Below are 20,194 nucleotides of genomic sequence, written 5' to 3'. Positions count from 1 at the left end.
TAAATTAATGTATTTACCAGAACTGATCAATCTAATCCTCTCAGGGACAGTCCAGGAAAAATCTGATTTGTTATCTTGAGAGGGTGACATTTCTCTCTTTGGAGCAAAGCCTTTTTCCTGGAGAGTCAATGGGATTTTGGCTCCTTTCTGTCCCTGCACTCAGCCTTGCAGTCCCCATTCAAATAGGATGTTATTAAAAATGCTTGGAAAGAGGACATCCAAATCCAATTACCTTGTGGAATGATTACATTTCCCACAAACCTGCTGTGTCTTCTCTTTCGTATCCTTCTTTATTTTATATTGGTTCACAAATAACCCAAGATAATTATGATATCGTATTTGAATTAAATAGAAAACCTATATATATATTTGGGCATTATTAATACATTTAATTGAATAAATTAAAACTCCATTTGCCAAACTGATGATAGCTTTTGTTTCAAGGAGGATTTCTGGTCTAATTCTAGAAGGACCCTGGTATTCACTAATAAAATATAACAATACAAATATAGAAATTATCTGAGAAGCAGTAGATTGCTTTTGCAACTAAGTTATCTGCATGTAATGCTGAAGAAATTGGTTCACATTTCTTTTTAGTACTTCAAAACCCAACCCTGCAGATGAATACATCTTGTACCCTTCTGCAGAAGTTTCACATAAATTTAAATGCTCTAATTTTGAATGATGTTTGTGGGAACCAGTGCAGGAAGAGGAATATTTATGGTTTGGGTCCACAGTTATTTTCTGGTTTTCCAACGTTATTCCTCCCACAAATTAAAGGAAATTAATGATGTGTATGAATGATTTTGATTGTTTATTTTTGGCAGATGTTAATTTTATTATTTAATACACCACTAAGAAGGGCTTAGATGAGCTGATAGTGAAGACTTGATTCAAAACTACTCAGTAGAGTATGGTATTTGTAATTCAGAGTGATGTCTTCATTATTAGCACTGATACCGGGGGTTTGATACCTAATCCATGATCGTTCTTGCTTTCCATTCTCTTGATGCTCAGTACTGGAAAATGTTCTCTTCCCTGGAACCTGTGACATTTTGGAACACACTTGTTATTTCTATTTATGCACCACCCCTTTGCTTAGGGTTCTGACCTATCAGTTGTTCTCCAAGGCAGCATAAATAATCAAATTTTTTTTTCAGTTTGTAGAAAGACCTCCCCATATGCTCCTCTGTAGCTGTCTGTGGAATTTCAGCAGCACTGCAGTGCTTTGAGCTGGCAATCCAAACATCTTCATTTAGAAACAAAACACCATACGGTATAATCAACTCCCCATACTAATTTTCTCCACTGCAGTATCATTAAAGAAATATTGTAGCATAAAGAGTAAACTGAAATATTCTTGGCCAATGAGAAGGCCAACAGCCTCCTGCAGTTGAAGATATTTTTACTTATTTTGCTACTGTAATGTCTGAATTCTTCACAGTCTCAGTATATTCTCCTAACACATCGCTGTCTCCCTTTGAGCAGGATCTGAGTTACAGAAATTCAAGTCTGAGGAATCAACTGAACTGGAAATTGAAACTTCCAGCCAAGAGCAGGCAGGGATTGCAATCCCTGCCATGGAGTGAATTGTTACAACCTGGAATCATTTTTCTTCTGCAAAACCTCTGTTGTGCTGAGGTTTAGAGAGGAACCAATGATTCAGGGGATGCACAAGGAGGTGGAAGATGCTTTTCATTTGGGCTTGCAGCTTGGTAATCTGGTAATTAATGTCATATTAATGCTTTCAACTCTTCCTCTGTGCTTGGGACTTCTTCCATTTCAAGAATAATTTGAAGGTTGGAAGCAGCTGAAACATTTGGGGTATTTTTGTGACTCGTTACTATTTAATACGTTCAGTAATTTGAGGGTTAGGGAGTCATGCTCAGAACAGGGATCCTTTTTTAATTTGTCTTTTATTAAATGTCACTGAATCCCCCCAAAAGAGGGTGAGGAGGGGCCCTCTAAAAATTGGTTGATGCACAACTAACACTGAATTTACATGTCATGAGAGCTCTGTTTAAATAGCTGAGCCAAAAGGTGTTGAGTTCTTTGCTTTTTGAGCAATACAGTGAATCTCAGCAGTCATGAGGGCTTCTGCCTCTCCCTCCTTAACACTCTGAGCCAAGGTAGGAAAAATGCACCAAGGGTGTCATGTAAGGTATTAAAAAGGCTTTTTAATCTGTCTCCCACTGCTGTGACACAACACCAGCTCTGGAAGCAGAGAAAACAGGATGGTGTTTGTGCTTTGGCAATCTCAGCTGAGATTTTGCTGAACAGAGGCTGCAGAAAATGGTTTTTGGAGAAAGGCATGCTTTAAAATAGTCTGAAATCTAAATTAATAGGTCAGTTCTAACAGCCTTCCCAATGTAATTGCCATTTGTATTTTCTGCCAGACACTCTACAGACAAAGAGAAAATGATCAAAGTCATTTTTGCTGGTGCCAGGCTGCTGTTAGTGTCATTAATTGTTTCTCAACATTACACATGTCACTGCCTCCTCTAGGGTCAAGTTAATAGAAAGCAGCAAAATATCAGGATGGAAACCCCTTTTTATTTATTGATCATTTAGTTTTGACATCTGTAGAAGAATGGAAACTGTTTAAAAGAAGAAAAAAAATGCTTAAATGACAGTCTCTGAATGACTACTGCAAGAAAAATTGAAAATAGCTTTGATGCAATAATTTGCTTCTTACTCAAGCACTGCAGAACTTGGTAATTTAAAAAGATTTACATATAAAGCTCTCAGCTCTGCAGGAGAGAAGGAAACACCTCATGCTCTTTATAAATGAATCAGGAAAACAAAGAGGTGTTAATACTCAAAATGCTGACGCCCCAAACCTCTGAAAGTCAAACTGAACACCACTGAAACCTGTAGACAACCAAAAATGCAAACTTATTATATAGACAGGTGTTGGGGAAGGTATAAAAAATAAGTGAGGTTATCTTGGCAGAGATTACTGCAAGTTACTAACTACAGGTGTCATTTATGGAAATCTGGAAAATTGAACTGAGTGAAAATATCTGGACAAATATTTAAAACTACAGAAAATCTATCCAATTAAAGATGCATGTCCTAATCCCAAAGCCTACAGGCAGATATATTTGTTTATTCAAATAGACTCTATTAAATTCCAGTAAATTAAAATACCTGTTAACCTATTTATTCATTTGCCTCATTGTTTTCTGGTGTTCCAACTCTAGATTATACATATTTGGTTATATTTGCAAATATATTGTCTCCCAGAACTGGAAAGTAGTGAAATTAAGTCAGCCGGTGTTTTGCTTTGGGTTTGTTTGATTCTTTTGTTTACAGTGAGAAAAATAAGAAAGCCAGGTCATAATGAAAAGACAATCCATGCACTGCAGGAGCAGCACATTTGCCAACCCAATACTTTGTAAATTCTTATGCGTCAAAAATATTTCAGATTTACATTTCCAATCCCAACGTGATTTGAGAGAAACCATTTGCCAACCCAATACTTTGTAAATTCTTATGCGTCAAAAATATTTCAGATTTATATTTCCAATCTCAACGTGATTTGAGAGAAACCATTTGCCTCATTAAGGCCCACTTCATCAAGGGATGAAAATCAACGTGTCTTTAAATGCAACACTGCAAGAATGACACCAGTGAGCTGCTCCAAATCACAAAATCAACCTCTTGCATTTCATCTTCTTGTGGAGAAAGGCACGGCTTGAACAGAATTTCATCTCCTGCATTATAATTACGACCGAGTGGGAGACAAGTCCCCATTCCCAAACTTTGGAAGCAAATCCTGGTCTCAGGTTCTGCTGTGCTGAGGACAGAGCCCAGCTCCTCCTGCAATCACAGGAACCAGCTCAGACAGGCAGAGCTGTTGAGGGGTTTTTGTGTTTCCACATAATTCAGGGGGAGTTAAATTAATGACAGCAGATGTGGCTGAACAGCATTATTATTGTCTTATAGCCATATGAGTCTAGATATTCAGTGAATGGCTCTATTAAATTACATACATGTTATGATTATGTCATTATTGTTTCAATAAAAGAACCAATCTAGGCTGCAATTAGGGTGTTTTAAAGGCTGTTATTTTTTTGGCCTCTTTAATAAGCAATTTTTGTCTTTTAGGAATAATGACCACATACTTTATACAAAAAAGTATATTTTTCTTTATATGAAAAATTGATCTTCCTCTGGCACATAGGCAGAGCTTCCAGTTATGCAAATGAATGAGCAACTTCAAAACAAAAATGAATCACATTAGTGCAAAAAAGGACCTTGTGTATGTCTAATGCACAGAGACACAAAGCATCTTGGAAATGTGACTTGGACCTTTAAATGATGTAAGTAACTGATCTGTTTGGTTTTGTATATGAGTGCTTAGCCATGTACTAATATGAAAATGATGGTTTATTTTCAAATACGTGTGCATTTTGTACGTGTGGGCATTTGTACACACACATTATGTGCATGGTGTGAATGTGTGTCTGTCATACACAATTCTGAGTAATTTTTTTTCTAACTGAAGGAAAAACACCATGAAGAAAACTTGTTTTGGGTTGAAAGGAGCTACCAAGGGATAGCCTGGCAAAATTCAGCAGAGTGATCAGCCTGGCAGCTAAACAAAAATGATTACAGTTTAGAGATTGTCATTTGCTCAGCTCTGTGTCTTCTGTATCTCATGATACAGAGCGCAGGGAAGGGCTGTGCTTGCATTGGACATCTCTAAGATGCAAAGTCAAAATGAAAAAAAAGGTACCTAAAGTGCAAGAATTGGACAGGAGGGAAAATTCCTGAAGAGGCTGCTCTTCCTCTAGCCTTCTAACAAGCTTGTTATCTTGGATTAACCTGTCCCTGAAGTCTCCAGAGATTGTCTTAAATAAACAGATGCAACATCCTGTCATTAATTACCTGCCTATTTTCAAACCGAGCTGAGCAGTGTTCCAATGCACATTACAGGTTTCTGACTTTAATTGAAAACAAACGTGGGTAAGCAATGAAACCACAGGTTTATCAAGTGCCTATTTCCTGACAATCAAGAGATATGGTAATTGCAGCAGCACAGGGGCTCTTTATCAAGATGCTTCATTGTGGAGTGTTTGCACACATCCCCTCCCAGTCCTTGTTCCCATAAAAAACCAGCAGTGCTGGCAACAGAGGAAAAAATGTCCCTCCTGAGGCCACCAAGGTAGGGCAGCAGTGGTAAAAATGTTCCTCTGGAGGCCAGCAAGACAGTCTGTTCCACAAAGGCCTCGTTCGAAGGGATGTGGTTGGAAAAACGCCCCAGATCGGTCTCAGGGAAATGGTTTCAGAGGCTGGAAAAGGAAAACAGGAGTGGGAGGAAATCAGCATTTTTTTATATGTTAATAAATGCAAATAAAATACCTTCTAATAAGCAAAAAAATCTGTGTAAAACTCCATAAATGGCAATATTTTGAGACACACACTCAGGTGTAAACCACAGAGCTCAGAAGGCCCCTACAGCAGAGGTTTCAGAATATTTTGTGGCAAAAGGGCAATCTGGCCAAGATGCACTGGGTAAGGCTTAACAGGGAGACAGCTGCATTTAGGGGAAAATGCTCCATTTTAAAGCTTGGATATTTCAACAGAGGAGTTGGAACTCCTTCCAAAATCATTTTCTGGATGCATCACTGCAGAGACATTTGCTGAAAGCAGACAAATACATGATTAGATAACAGGGAAACAAGCTGGGTGACAGGTAATGCACTTTGATAAGTGAGTGTGTCAGAAGAAATCACTGTGCATAAAGCTGTGGCAGAACTGTGTTAGGGCTTCACAAAGATCCTGTTTCTTTAAGAATTAGACAGTGATAATTAGAAAGTTGCATCATTTTAGTGTCTCTTGCATAAAAGCTATGCTGGGATAAATGTACCTGATGGAGGAGTGCTTAGCTGAGTGCTTGAAGTAGAAAATCATTCTGAAGGTTTGAAATGTCTGTTCAGTGGCTTAATGACATTCAGAAATTATTGTTGATCTGACACTGTTTAAAAAGTTTAAAAAAATTAAAATTTACCCAGTAAATAAATATAATTCTTTCAAGAAACATTCCCACTCTGGACTAGACATCACTAGTTATCTTTTTGTCCCTTCCCCCATACACTTAAAAATGTTGCAGCTCTCTGATTCCTCAAGTTTTCCAATTAATTTCTTTACATTCTAGATGTAGAGCAACATCTGTTCCTTTTATTTCTTCTCCCATCTCAGGAAATACATTTGGTTTACAACCAGAGAGTTAATTCTGCTCTTACCTTTACAAGCATCACTCACTCACACAATCCTTTGACGTCAAACCAGTGGCCCTCATATCTGACTGCAGAGCTAGGAGATAGATTTACTTTTAAAATTATTTTAAACTTATTGTTTTCTTTTTATTTATTTAGTTTTCATATAATTGCAGAGAAATTATATATATATATAAAAATTGTTCAACTGACATAACTCTCATAACATGACAACTCTCGCATTCCATTCCTCTTCCTTCTCTGCTGATTATTTTGATTATTTTATGCCTAATGAAGATTTAGCCCTGCTGTTGTGCAGGAACAAAAGCCAATGTGATTGTGCTTGTTAACCTGCTTGAGCACGCAGCAGCAGCACTGATGGCATTAGCAGGAACGAGCACACCTTGGGAATAGCAGTTTTGACTTAATTACTGCTGCACGAGCAGCTGGGAAAACTCCGTTTGTTTTTATTCAACTTCTAAAAGTTCTGTGCGTGTAAGGAACGCTTTAGGTGCCTGATAATGCACACAGTGCAAAGAGGAGGTTTTATTATATATATTATATATAATATATATAATAATTATATATAATACACATAAATAAATACACAACCACCAAAACACACAAGGAGGGTGAGGAGCAGTCTGCCAGAACAAGGGCTGTGACACCAAAGCCAAGGGGTACCCCATACTTTGTACCCAGTTGAGAACAGTCCCATGAATTAAGGATTTAAAACACTGTGAGATAATTCTATAGTCTAAGCAACAGCCACTTACCAATTGTCTCTGCCTGGGGGTTGTTTCTGTTAGGATTTCTACAATTTCTGTAAACTCCCATAGAAAATATTCCTCCTCACCAAACATTTTTTATTGCCAATTCTTATGTCCTGGGCAGATCAACCCCACGTGGTGCTTGTTGGGTTCATCCAGATAACTAATATTATAATTAAATAATTAATAATATTTAATTATTATTTAAATAATAAAGTTCTGTGGTTGACTCTGAGTGTTCAGAGGCAATTAGAAATCTCCATCTCTTGTTAATAGTTTCACTGCTGGCATTTTTAGATGCATTTCAGACAATGCTGCCACTTTGGCAAATCAGAACTTCCAAGTGATGTTTAGAGCACCACTGGAAAGAATTTTCATTAAACAAAAACCTAATCAGAACAGAATTTCTGGCCTAGTTTTACATTCTGAAGCTTGTGGACAAGTATGGTACCTGAAAAATTGTCTTCAGTGCAGGATTGGTTTGGGGGTTCACCAATCTGAATAGTGAATTATTAATTATAATAATTATTGTTATAATGAGAAATGTAATCTTCCAGTATTTTCCAACAGAAGATAAAGTCAGGGACAGTTTACAGTCAAGCTTATTAGTTGTCTATATGGAAAAAACAAAACTACAGCTATGTCAAAATTATTAATAGAGTTACACACACCTCCCTGCATCTGGTTCAGGTAAAACAGTGGCAGAATGAATAACTGAGGTTTTGTCTACCATAAAAATTCAATATGTTCAAAGTGCTGACTCTTCATTTCCCTGCAAACATCACATTTCTGCTTAGGTGATGTAATTTGTCATTAAATTTAAAAGAAAGAAAAACAAAGATCTTATCTGCTGTAATTTTTTGCTATTCTAGGTCTGGTGCCTACACAGAATTGAAAAAATTAGCATTTCTGTTTTCAGTAGAATGTCAACTTTTTTTAAACAAATAAAGACTAACAAAAAAATTAGTACTTTGAACCACTTTTTTGGATCTTTTTTTGCTTAGTGACAGTATGAAACAGTAGCAATCTTGGCTGTTCTTACTGACTGAGATTTATTTATGACACATGCTTGGGTGTTGTTTATTTCCAGCTGTAAGAACTTTGTCCTTATACATCTTAAGATTTGCAACCATGTTTCCTCAAGGTATAAATCAGAATAGGAGACTGTTCTCTGTGAATTTACCTAACCTGCAAATTCACACACTGGATTGCTTCTTCTTGAGGTGGTATCCATGGATTTTTTAAAAATATATTCAGCAGGGAATAATCTTTAATTTGTTGCAGAGTAACAAATGTGTTTATTTACTTATCACAATAGGCTCTAGTGACTCTGAAATTCTTCTGAAGCTTTAAAAACTAAAATCCTAATAATTGCTAAAATCCTAATAATTATTTTCATAGATTCTCAAGAGGTTACAAGAACAGGATCTGTTTTAGAGGCTCTTTTAAACTGCCAGCTTTGTTAAGCTTGGGGTCGGTTATTTTTTTCATCCTATTTCCTTTACTCCATTTTATTTTTTACTTCTTTTAAACAACCACTTCTACTTCATGTCAGCATTGCTGTCATAGATGTTAAAGCCTTCAAAGTGTGATTTTGCTCCTGGAAGAGCTTCCTGACATTTGCAGGTTGGAATGCTGAGCTGCTTTTTGATGCTGAGCATGTTCTGAAAAGCAATCACAGGAAAAGTATTTGCCAAATGGTGTGTTGGAACTACAAATCTTAGAGCACCTTGCGCCCGTGAGAACTTGCCAAAACCTCTCTGATTAATTTGCTAAAGCATTTTGTTCCTGCTATCTCAGCAAATATTTACCTTGCAGAAGTCCCTGGTGTTCTGGCACGGCTGTTGGGGATCTCTATGAAGTTTGAATGAGTTTCCACTTCTGCAAATTCAGAGTAAGCAGGCACTCAGGTACTGTGAGACAACGTGGCTTTGAAAGTTTTTCTCTATTTGGTCTGATTTTTGTAAGATTTGTTGTTCAGGGTTTGTATAAACCAGTCTCAGGCTCAATGCAATGGCAGAGGAGCTGAATTCTTGATTCTGCATGATTGGTGGTGTCCTGAAAATTCCTGATAAAGGCTGGCCATTTGCAAGAGTGGTACCCAGTAACACTAATTACTGTTAGGTATTAGTTATTAATTACTAGTTTGCCTTTTCTTCTGAGAAAGCTTGATTATCTCCTGTTCTCACCATCCAAAAGAGTACCCTGTGTGGGGAAATCAAATTGCCCAACAGCTAGCTCTGCCATGGAATGAACTAATTACCATTGTAATTGATTTCCTGGACTGTCCTAAAGAGTTTGGTGCACTCAGTGCACAGGGCTTGGCACAGGTGAGTGCTCAGCATTCTCACCTGCCTGGGAATTGTATTTCCATTGGTTCCTGTGCCCACCCTGCCCCGAGGGCTCAGTTCATGGTGATCTCTTCTGAAAAGCTTTGATCATGGTGCAAAAAACACTGATTATTGACATCCCTGTGCCCCAGGAATCACTGAGGGGGTGGCGTGGCAGAATCTTTCTTCCCAAGGAACGTTGGGAATTTGATGGTTATGAACCAGGAATGACATAACAGCCAGGCAAGTTCCTTTGAAGAGTTCACTTTAGCTCTTTGGGGAAAAAAAAAATTAAAAATCCATATTGTAATATAAAGGAAGTATCACAAATTGTCCTTAAAAAACACCTCAGCAAAAACAAACAAACAAACCAACAAACCAAACCCCCCCCCAAAACCACAAAAAACCCAAAACCAACCAAACAAAAAAACCCAAAAAAAACCCCAAACAAACAAACAAACACAAAAACCCACCACACCAAAACAAAACAAAAAAAAACCCCACACCGCCACCAAACAAACAAACAAAAAACCCAACTTGTTTCTTCTTACACACCTATAAAATAGCAAAAACATCTCAATGTGTGCACATTCTCAATGCTTAGGGGTCTTTCAAATCATGATTAATAAGTATTGTGGAAAGACCCTTAACAACACTTTTTCTGAGTTTAGCTATTGTTCTATTTTCAAACAGGCTGGAAGGAGTTGTGGTACTGTTGATTTTTTGTGATTTCTCAAATTCCCCCAAAATGGGCACAGTTTTGATATTCCTTCAGTTTGCAGAGATAAGACTTTTTTTCCTGATATAAATCCATGCTTCTTCTCAACCCACACAGAAACAAAACACCAAATGCTGCGTGTTGAGAGAGAAAAGGCTGCTTGGACATTTCCCCAATAAAATGATAATTGCCTTCAGACTGCAGCAGCTCAGGCAGGCTGTCCATTGCACTGAAAACGGCTCATTTGCTGAGTTTTTGGAAGTTTTATGTCCTAAGGAATATGAAGGGTTGACAGATTTATAAAATACCAGGATGCAGCCAGTGCCACAGATTTGTTCAAGTCATAGCAAGCCCCTGTCTCAGTATGGCAGCGAGTCAAAGGGATCGGAATTTCTGGTAAAGTTTATTATTTGTATTACAGGAGGGCCTGGAGGCTCTGATTGGGAATGGCATCCTTTGTGCTGGGGGCTGTGCACTTCTACATGAAGCTAATCTCTGCTTGAAAGAGCATGCAGCATGAGGGAACAAACAAAATAAACAGAAACCAGGGGAAATTGAGATTTAAGGGATTAGGAACCGGGAGACAATAAGTACATGTGTCTGTGCAAGGTCTCTATACAGCTCCTCTTATTTTTACTAAAATCATAATTGTACTAAAGCAACATGCTGTGGCAAAAAGGGAAAAAAAAGAAAAAAAAAGGAAAAAAAAGAAGAAAAAAGAAAAAAAAGAAAAAAGAAAAAACAAAGAAACAAATAAAAAAAATTAAAAGGATTGTTTCTGAACCAACATGCATGGAGGAAATAATTTAACTCCTCATTCTGCTGCAGTCTCACTGTTATACTTTGAAACACAGGGAATTTGAATTGTAATGGGAAGAAAATACAGATAAATATCCCACGAGAAGTAAAAATGACTTTCAGAACGTCACATTCAGAGTTTGATAGTAAAGAATTATAGAAACTTTGATGTAGTTGCTGTGAGTAATAAGTTTATTTGACTTTAAATCAGTCTTCAGTGGATGAATTGAAAAGTATGGTGCATGATGGGATTAGCAAAACTGGATTTGAAAATGAAATTTCACTCACTGTGAGGGAGAAGTTATAGGCAAAGAAAGGAATGAAAAATAGCAATGATTGGAAGACCAATAATAAAACATTAATTTAAAGTGTGGTGAGTGGAAATGAAATGTATTCAATATGAATTTTATGAGTTTATGCTGTTCCTGTTTAGCAAAAGGAGAGTTCTGTATCTCCAGTAATAAAGATTCCTACAGATTGAGAGATTCATACACTCCACATGAGCTGAGAGTTCAGGAAAGAGAATTTAGGGGGTTATAGGACAACCAGAGGTCGTTTTTACTATAAGAAAACAAATGTAAAATGCCTCCTACAACATGAGTGTATTTTGGCTTGCTCCTTTTTAGACTAATACATTCATTTTTTAGTCCAAAAAGGAATTGCCAAGCCTGATACAAGCTGTTTAATCATAAGTTATTAATTTCTGAATTATCTGCGTTCATTCATAACAGACAACAGCAAAATTAAGTTGATCATGATTATTGCAAAAAACTATAGGAAATTATGGCATATTCTATAAATATTCATTATTATCAGTCCCTCATAGCTAGGATTTTTCATTGAGATGAAATAAAAACTGATTTAACAGCCAGGCCCAGAGTGTGGTGATCCTTGATGCAAAGTCTTTGCTACTGCCAGGTTCCTGTTTTTTTTTTCTATGTCACAGGGAGTATGTTGGATTTTTTATTTTATTTTATTTTATTTTTATTATTTTTATTTTTATTTTTATTTTTATTTTTATTTTTATTTTTATTTTTATTTTTATTTTTTATTTTTATTTTTATTTTTATTCTTATTTTTTTTTTTTTTTATTTTATTTTATTTTATTTTATTTTATTTTATTTTAAGATAATTTTAATTTTTAAAAGACTGTGTATGGTGTAGCAGAGTATAGAAATGTCATGGGAATGTTTTTAGTTAATGCAATATGGTTTTGGGTTTCCTGTTGGCCATTTTTCTGGGATTTCTGGACAGCTGCAGTCCCTGCAGTACACTCGTGATAATTCAGGAATCTTGGGCAAATGTCCAAAGTCTTCCAATTCCATCTGGCACCATTTCTGGAGAGAAAAGTGGAGTTAAAAGCCCACATATGTGGTAACACTAATATTCTTAATAAGTGGAGCAGAAGTTAAAGCAAGAATGATTTTTAGGATTATTAGTCACTGCTTCTTAAAAATCTGGGCTTTCACATTTTTAAAACTTGCCTGGTGGGGATAACAGATGAAAACAGAACACAGGTTATTGTCTAGCTCATTTGCAATTACACTTTATTAATACAGTGGGAATCCCAATGGGGAATTAAGAGTGCATTTCATTAAAACATTATCACTTCAGAATTCTGAGATAAAGTGTTCTCTAATATTCAATGATATAAAATATAATTTTCTGATATGTCATCTTTGTTTTAGAACCAAGAATACATCTTTTCCAATTTTGATGTTTACTGATAAATGTCAAGGACTAAAAATTATCCATGATGAAAGGCTTTCTTGGGGAAATTGTGGAGAAGACGTGGGAGAAATGTGAAGGATATTCCTGAACACAAGAGGCTTTTTGTATTTTATTTTATTTTACTTTAAAAAGTCCTGTTTAAGCAGTGACATGTCAGCATTTCCCAGCGTGGATCAAAGTCACAGCAGAGCTGTTCCTGCTGTGCTGCTGGGGATGGCAAAGTGAAGGTGCATCATCCTTGGGTTGCAATTTACCTTCATCCTCAAATTAGAAGCAATATTTTGTGTCTGCTGCACAGTTAAAAAAACAAAACAACAAAAACAAGAGAAAGAGGGAAAGCCATCATCATTTAGTGCAATAAAAGGCAGCTGAATGGGGAAACTGGGGCAGGCTCTGGGCTGCTTCACTGATGGGGCTTTATAAACTGGGAAGGGAAACATGGGGTTAAATCAGGCAGCCACTGTTGTGACAGGAAATGGGAGCAACAGGGTCTGGAGTCTCCTGAGCAATCTTCAGGACACTTCTGTGCACGTTCCTGGAGCAGGGACTTAAATTCAGTTTTGAACTCAGGGGACTGGAGGAGAGGCCGTGAGCTTTCATCTGTGAGAGGCAGCTGGACCAAAGGGACACAGGCCAGTGGGAGCATTTAATTTCTATGGATGATAAGGTCTTTATTCCCCACTTTTCAGGGCCAGGAGGTGCAATCTGTGCTGAAGGCAGGGTGACCCTGCTGCCCCTGCTCTGGGGGGCTTTGGTGAGGTTTTACACAGCCACAGGTGAGGTTTTACACAGCCACAGGTGAGGTTTTACACAGCCACAGGTGAGGTTTTACACAGCCAGGTGAGGTTTTACACAGCCAGGTGAGGTTTTACACAGCCACAGGTGAGGTTTTACACAGCCACAGGTGAGGTTTTACACAGCCAGGTGAGGTTTTACACAGCCACAGGTGAGGTTTTACACAGCCACAGGTGAGGTTTTACACAGCCAGGTGAGGTTTTACACAGCCAGGTGAGGTTTTACAGACCCCCTCCCACTTGCAGCATTTGCAGTCAGGAGTTATTTGCCAGCTGCAGCTCCCTGGTGCTTTGTGCCTCCTCATATTCTATTGCAATCACATCTCCAGATCTCACGTTCTTTAAAAACACATTGTTTTGAAGACCACATCACCTCTAGGTTAAACCTCTAGGATTGCATTTCTGCTTCTGACAACACATTCTTTTTTTTGCTCTGAGCAGTGCAAGCTGACACAGTTGATCAAAACACAGCGAAACCATTTGATTTCATAAAACTTGAGTGACATTAGGAGTGCCCACATGATCCCAGATGGGATTGCAGTCAAGAGGGGAAATTGCAAGGAGCAATTTTGGGCAGCTCAGGCCTGTGACTGATCACCCTGCAGAGTGTACTGCTTGCCTTGACCTCACAGCACTCCTGCTCTTCCATCAGGGCTGGAAACTCGCTGGTTTTTCCCAGGTACACCATCATTCTAAATTGAGCAAGGTGCCCCTGAACCCAAACGGGAGGCAGGAGCAGCTGGGCATGAAGTGGGAGGCTTCATGATGGGGGAGCTTGTGGCAGGCTAATAGAGCCATGATGGAACAACTGCACTGAAAGTCACAAGAGGCATTATTTCATCTCTAAAAAAAATAATGTCATCTGTCCAAAGCAGCACCAAAAATATGCTGTGATCTCTTCCCTGTGAAACAGCCTTGGTGATTGCAGAATGTGCCCCTGTCCCTCTTTATCTGTAATTAATCAATAATGCAGCAGGATCCATCCTGCTGGCCTGAACGCCACCCCTCAGGTGAGGTGCTGGAAGAATTTATGTCCCATTTATAATAGAGGGAGAGCTGAATTTCTAGGCCATCATATTCTGTCTTCCGAATTTCCGTGCTCTTCTCTTCTTGTTTAAACTTCACAGGGTATTAGTTGAGATTTTATGCTAAACTCTTCTGATTTTGTTACAGATATGGCAAAGTTGCAGTGCTGCTTTCTGGAGGCGAGTGCATTTCATTAGTGATGGAGTGACCCAAATAGATCCACTGGCTGTCACACAGGAGCTTTACAAGTTCCTTGTGTGGTGATTAAGAAAATGAATGCCCCTTCATCTAAGGCTTATAATATTATTTTTCTAAAGAATTTAAAAATAATGTATTCCTCAAAAACGTGTTTATCAATAACAGGTTTAAAACCATTTGGGGAAAATGTGAGATCTTTCAGCCATCACCAAAGCTTTTTATAACTCACATTAATAACTTTCCAACATAAATATATGGAAAAACCTCCTTCTACATTCGCTGTTTTGACAGTGCTGAAAATCAATTGCTCTTAATCATTTCTAATTTGCACTTAAAAGCAATTTTAAGTGTGATCCAAACCTGCTGGGATGTTAGGAATGTGTTTTCTCTGAATACAGCCAGCCTGTTGCTGAAGTGCCCATCTGTTGGATGCTTGTGTGGGGCTCAGTGCTGGAATATCCAAGCACAATCCCCTCCAGACCCTGCACAGGTCACAGATTTATCTCCTTTATTTATCTCCTTTATTTATCTCCTTTATTTATCTCTTTTACTTATCTCCTTTATTTATCTCCTTTATTTATCCCCTTCAAAACCAAGGTGAACAAAGCTGAACAAAGCATTTGCAACACACCAAGAAATGTCCCCGTGCCCCTTTAAGTACTGGTTGGTCTTACTTTAAAATCACAATGTGCTTTATTTGTTGCAAGGTGCAATTAAATTGTCTAAAGACTTCCAGGATTCTTCAAAGAGCACCCACTCATTTGTAATTCAAAACATATTTGAGAAGTAGCCCAAAACATGTCATAATTGTTTCTTAAAGGAGGTAAGCGTTTTTGGAATGCTTTCCTTTTACTTCAAGAAACTAACAGTATAGAGCATTCAATATATTTGCCTTCTAGTGACTTTAAAGTGATGTTTGATTATGTAGAATTTAATGATCACATCTCATTCAAACAGGAATACAATTTAAAAAGGGCATTGGAGCCAACATATATGCAGAGACACGGATGGTGACAAAGAATCCCTGATAGAACTACTACTAAAGGCTGAATTTAGGGAAGACCAAGAATTATGTTAATAAACCCCTGAGGAGCATCCCAGCATCAGAAACCCTACAGAGAAATATTATATTATATTAAATTATTATATTAAATATATTATATTAAATATTGCTGCCCCTCTAACTCACTGGAATCTGACACTGTATGACACAAAAATAACCTCTGAGGAATATCTAAAGATATTCTTGACACCAATGCACAACTACTTCAATCTGTAAGTTGAGTTACTTTCTTTTTTTATTTCTCTGCTAGAGGACATGATTGTGCTTGAATGGGAATTGAAGTTGTTTCAATTCATGCATGCACTTGTTGTTTGTTTTTTTTGCTACCACAATCTAGTAATAGACTTTTATATTTTATTGGTTATTGTTTGTAGTAGCTTCATATTTGCATTTTGTGTTCTCACTTGAAACAATCAAAAGCAAAAAAGAAAAATCTTGTATCTGAACTAAATTTCCTCTTCTCTCCTATTAATATTCATGTTTCAGGCCATGCATGAGCATTAAAGAGAAAATCCTCTTGGCTGTGTGCAGTGAGACTTAAAGAAAGATCAAGGAAGATTCACTTCATGGGATTCTGCTTGGGTCATACAGAAGGGCAAAGCTAAGAAAGCAGCAGCATGGCTTTTTTGGCAGGAAGTCTGCTTCAAATTGTGTCAAATGGTATTCCAATTCAAAAAATGCCTCCATACTGCCATTGCTAATTAAAAAATGAAATGAAATGAAATGAAATGAAATGAAATGACATGAAATGACAAAAGAAAAGAAAAGAAAAGAAAAGAAAAGAAAAGAAAAGAAAAGAAAAGAAAAGAAAAGAAAAGAAAAGAAAAGAAAAGAAAAGAAAAGAAAAGAAAAGAAAAGAAAAGAAAAGAAAAGAAAAAATGAAATGAAATGAAATGGAATAAAATAAAATAAAAAATGAAATGAAATGAAATGAAATGAAATGAAATGAAATGAAATAAAATAAAATAAAATAAAAAATGAAATGAAATGGAATAAAATAAAATAAAAAATGAAATGAAATGAAATGAAATGAAATGAAATAAAATAAAATAAAATAAAATAAAATAAAATAAAATAAAATAAAGCTATTTAGTGAGTTCTGGGTTTGGGAAAATAATATTGGCACTTGGGCAATGCAGGAGGCAGGAGGAAGGAGCAGGCAGGAGGGGTGGCAGCAGTGGATGATCCACTTTGCTGCAGCTCAGAGCTGCAGTTGCTGAGCTGAAGCATCTGCATTGCACAGATGTGGAGGCAGAAAAACTGTTTTATATAACCAATTTTTTTTTATTTATGTTCTGTCTTCCCCAGTTGTTGTCTGATTACAAAGTTAATTATTCGGTTTTATATTTGAATTAAAAAACTGTTGGTGTTTTCTTCATAATGCAAAAGCTTTGTGGCCTCTGGGGAGTTCCTCTGCCTAGACTTAGAGGAGAAGGTCTGGGCAGATCCACTGCAAAGCTCTGCCTGCTTCAAAGCCTTATCAAAGAGATTTTACAGCTCTTTTACTGAGCGAGGCAGCAGCAGGGAGCTCTCTCGGGTGTATTGTCATGGAGGTTTCCTCTTTATTTCTGGTCTAAGCATGTTAATGATTCAGATGACAGCTACCTGTCAGAGTACCTGCATTAGGAACACAGGTATTAAGTTTCTTAAGGCCTCTGATATTATATTTGAATAGCAGAATATTCAACAAAATCTTTGTGGGGAAAGTGAAGATTTCCCTGCTTTACCCTTCCTGAATATATTCTTATTCTGCTTTTATTCAACATGATACCTGCTACTATTACTTCATTTAAACTCTTTTCAGCATATTCCATTCGTTTCACCAGCTCTGACAAAGCCAAGGTGAGGAGCAAGCATTTTTCTGACATCCCATTTCAAGCAATTTCCTCTGATTCACAAAGTTTCCTTTTCTGAGAGGCACACACAGTGTTTGCATAATCCTTAGGACAGCCAACAATTACACACGAGCTGCCTGACCCTAGGGCCTGTTTCTTTGGAAAGAAGTGTGCTGGTTTTACAGAGTTTTCTGTCTGGGAAATGAAGTGACAACTGATTTTTTACCCCTTTTTCTTGCTCCCTTTAGTGTGGCCCCAGCCTTCCCCTTTTTGGTGCTCTGTGTGTGCCTGCCATGCCCCACTGGGTTAGGCAAGGCAGAAAACCCCCCAAAAATACAAAAGGAGGATGCTCATATGGGAAGATCTGGACAGCTTGAAAAGTCAGATTTACAACAACAACCATCTACTCAGATTTTTAGATTATAGCAGATAATTGTCAGCTCACAAACTAAAAAAAAAAAATACACAGCAAAGGGCTTTAATTCAAGTGCTGGACTGCTAGTTGATTTAGTTAAATCTGTCTTTTCCTTGCAGATTTTCTGAAAGGACTTGTAGAAAATGAGAGACCGAGGATTTCTGGTTAGGTATTGCCCCCTGCAGATGAACTGGATGATGACAAGAACCCAAATGTAGAAAGAGAGAACATGTGACTGCACTGCAGACCAGAACAAGTTCACTTTTTACTGCTTTAAAATTTCCAGTCCAAAAAAAAAAATGTTGCTTATGTTAATGAGGTTTTAGCTTATTTTTTTATTAGTATTTTTGAATTTAACCCTGGTCATACAAAAAAAAAAGCGAATTTTGAAAACTCAGAAAAACAAGCAAACCAACACATCAGACTGTAATGATATTCAGTCTGGCAATGGCAAGACATCTTGAATGCTGCCGGATTTCTTAAAGCTTTTTCCTCCTTCACAAATAGAAAATATTAAATCACCTCCTCAACTTCTTATGAAATCTGCACAAACCAATATCCATCAAAGCTTTATTCTGACGTAAAGGAGAGCTGAAAACAAATAAATAAAACTTGACAGGGAAAATGATCATTCATGAAAATTTATCATGGAGACAACTTTTAAAATTGTTGTTCTACATTCCTATAGTCTGAATATAAAGGAGTAAATTAAGCACAAGAATATGGGCACTCACAGATGCTCACATATGTAGAAACCCTCTTTTTATAAACCCAGATAAACCTGATGAAGACCCAAAGAAACTGTTTTTTGTGAGCTAAAAGTTTGATGAAATAACACCAAAGAGTTGTTTGCTTCTTTCTTTCTTTGTTTCTTCTTTTTTTTTTTTTTTTTTTTTGGTTTTTTGGGGGGTTTTTTTGGGGTTTTTTTGTTTGGTTTTTTTGGGGTTTTTTTTGGGTTTTTGGTTTTTTTGGTGGTTTTTTTTGGGTTTTTTTTGGGGGGGGTGTTTTTTGAGTTTTTTTGGTGTTTTTTTGTTTTGGTTTGGTTTTGGTTTTGGTTTTGGTTTTTTTTGTTGTTGTTGTTGTTGTTTTTGTTTTTTGGTTTTGTTTTTGTTTTTGTTTTTTAATCTGAATAGATTTTACCATCCATTTGTGAGACTTTCAGTGGGTGGGCTGTGAATTCTACACTTTCAAAGAGGTGACACTGACTCACAGAAAATGTCCTGTAAGGGACAATAGTGGAGTGGGATAATCAACCTCCCCTAAGACACCTTGGCAGTCTGGAGGGTGAGGATCCAGAAATCCTCATGAAATTCCTACAAACAGTGTCTCTGCTGTGGTGTAAGAGCTATTCAGGTAGGAAAAATGCAGAGTGTCAAGCTCCAGATGAGACTGGGTGGGAGGAGGAGAGTTAATGACTGGTTTTGAAAATCCCAGCCTTGAAGCAATCTGCAATCACAAGAACTCTATTTGTCTAAATTAAAGACCTACTTATGCAGTCTCCTGTTGGTGGAAATTGCTGTACTCACATGATTCTCTCTCTGGAAAGCATTGAGAGGAGCCTGACACACAGACTGCTGAACTGAAATAAGGAATTCTAACAGAAAAATTGGGGAAATGTAACAAGTTAAGTGATTCTTCTGTTTTATGTTCTTGACAGCCTGTTAACTAATTACCAATTAACAATTACCAATAAATACAAATCTGGCTTCTGCTTATGACAAGATGATTTGAAATACCTCCCCATTTGAAATTCATGGGAGGAGTTCCATATCACATTAGAAATTACCTTTAATATATTCATGATATACCATCATAAAATACATAATCATGGGAGAGATTGCTGAGTGTTTTACTCGGTCTGTACTCTCTTAAAGAGGTGAAAGGATTATGTTTAGCTCCACTGAGATGTTTTTCTCTCTGGAAGGATGCATTTGGAACTTCTATTAATGTGGATAATGTTATTTCTCATTACAGAAAGGGCATGGGGGGAAATCTTGCAAGGGAGGAGGTAAAAAACACTGGCCCTACTTCCTTGTAATGCTCTGAGGCCCTTCCTCCTGGATTTCCTGCAGTGACTGCTAAACAGCATCACCCTGGACCTATTCACATTTTTCTGTAATCTCCAGGAAATCCACAGGCTGCAGACATCCTAAATAATCAGGCAGTGTGCTATATGGTACATAGAAATTACAGAATATTATATGGCAGAATGTTTTTGTTTTGTTTTGTTTTTTTATCTGCTAATTTTTGGTGCCTGTGTCAAGAATTAGGCTCTCAGGGAATAAGACAGCA

The sequence above is a fragment of the Prinia subflava genome, chromosome 20 (genome assembly GCF_021018805.1).
Source record: "Prinia subflava isolate CZ2003 ecotype Zambia chromosome 20, Cam_Psub_1.2, whole genome shotgun sequence".
Classification (NCBI taxonomy): domain Eukaryota; kingdom Metazoa; phylum Chordata; class Aves; order Passeriformes; family Cisticolidae; genus Prinia; species Prinia subflava.
The sequence above is the reverse complement of the archived record's forward strand: the minus strand, read 5'-3'. Positions refer to the sequence as shown.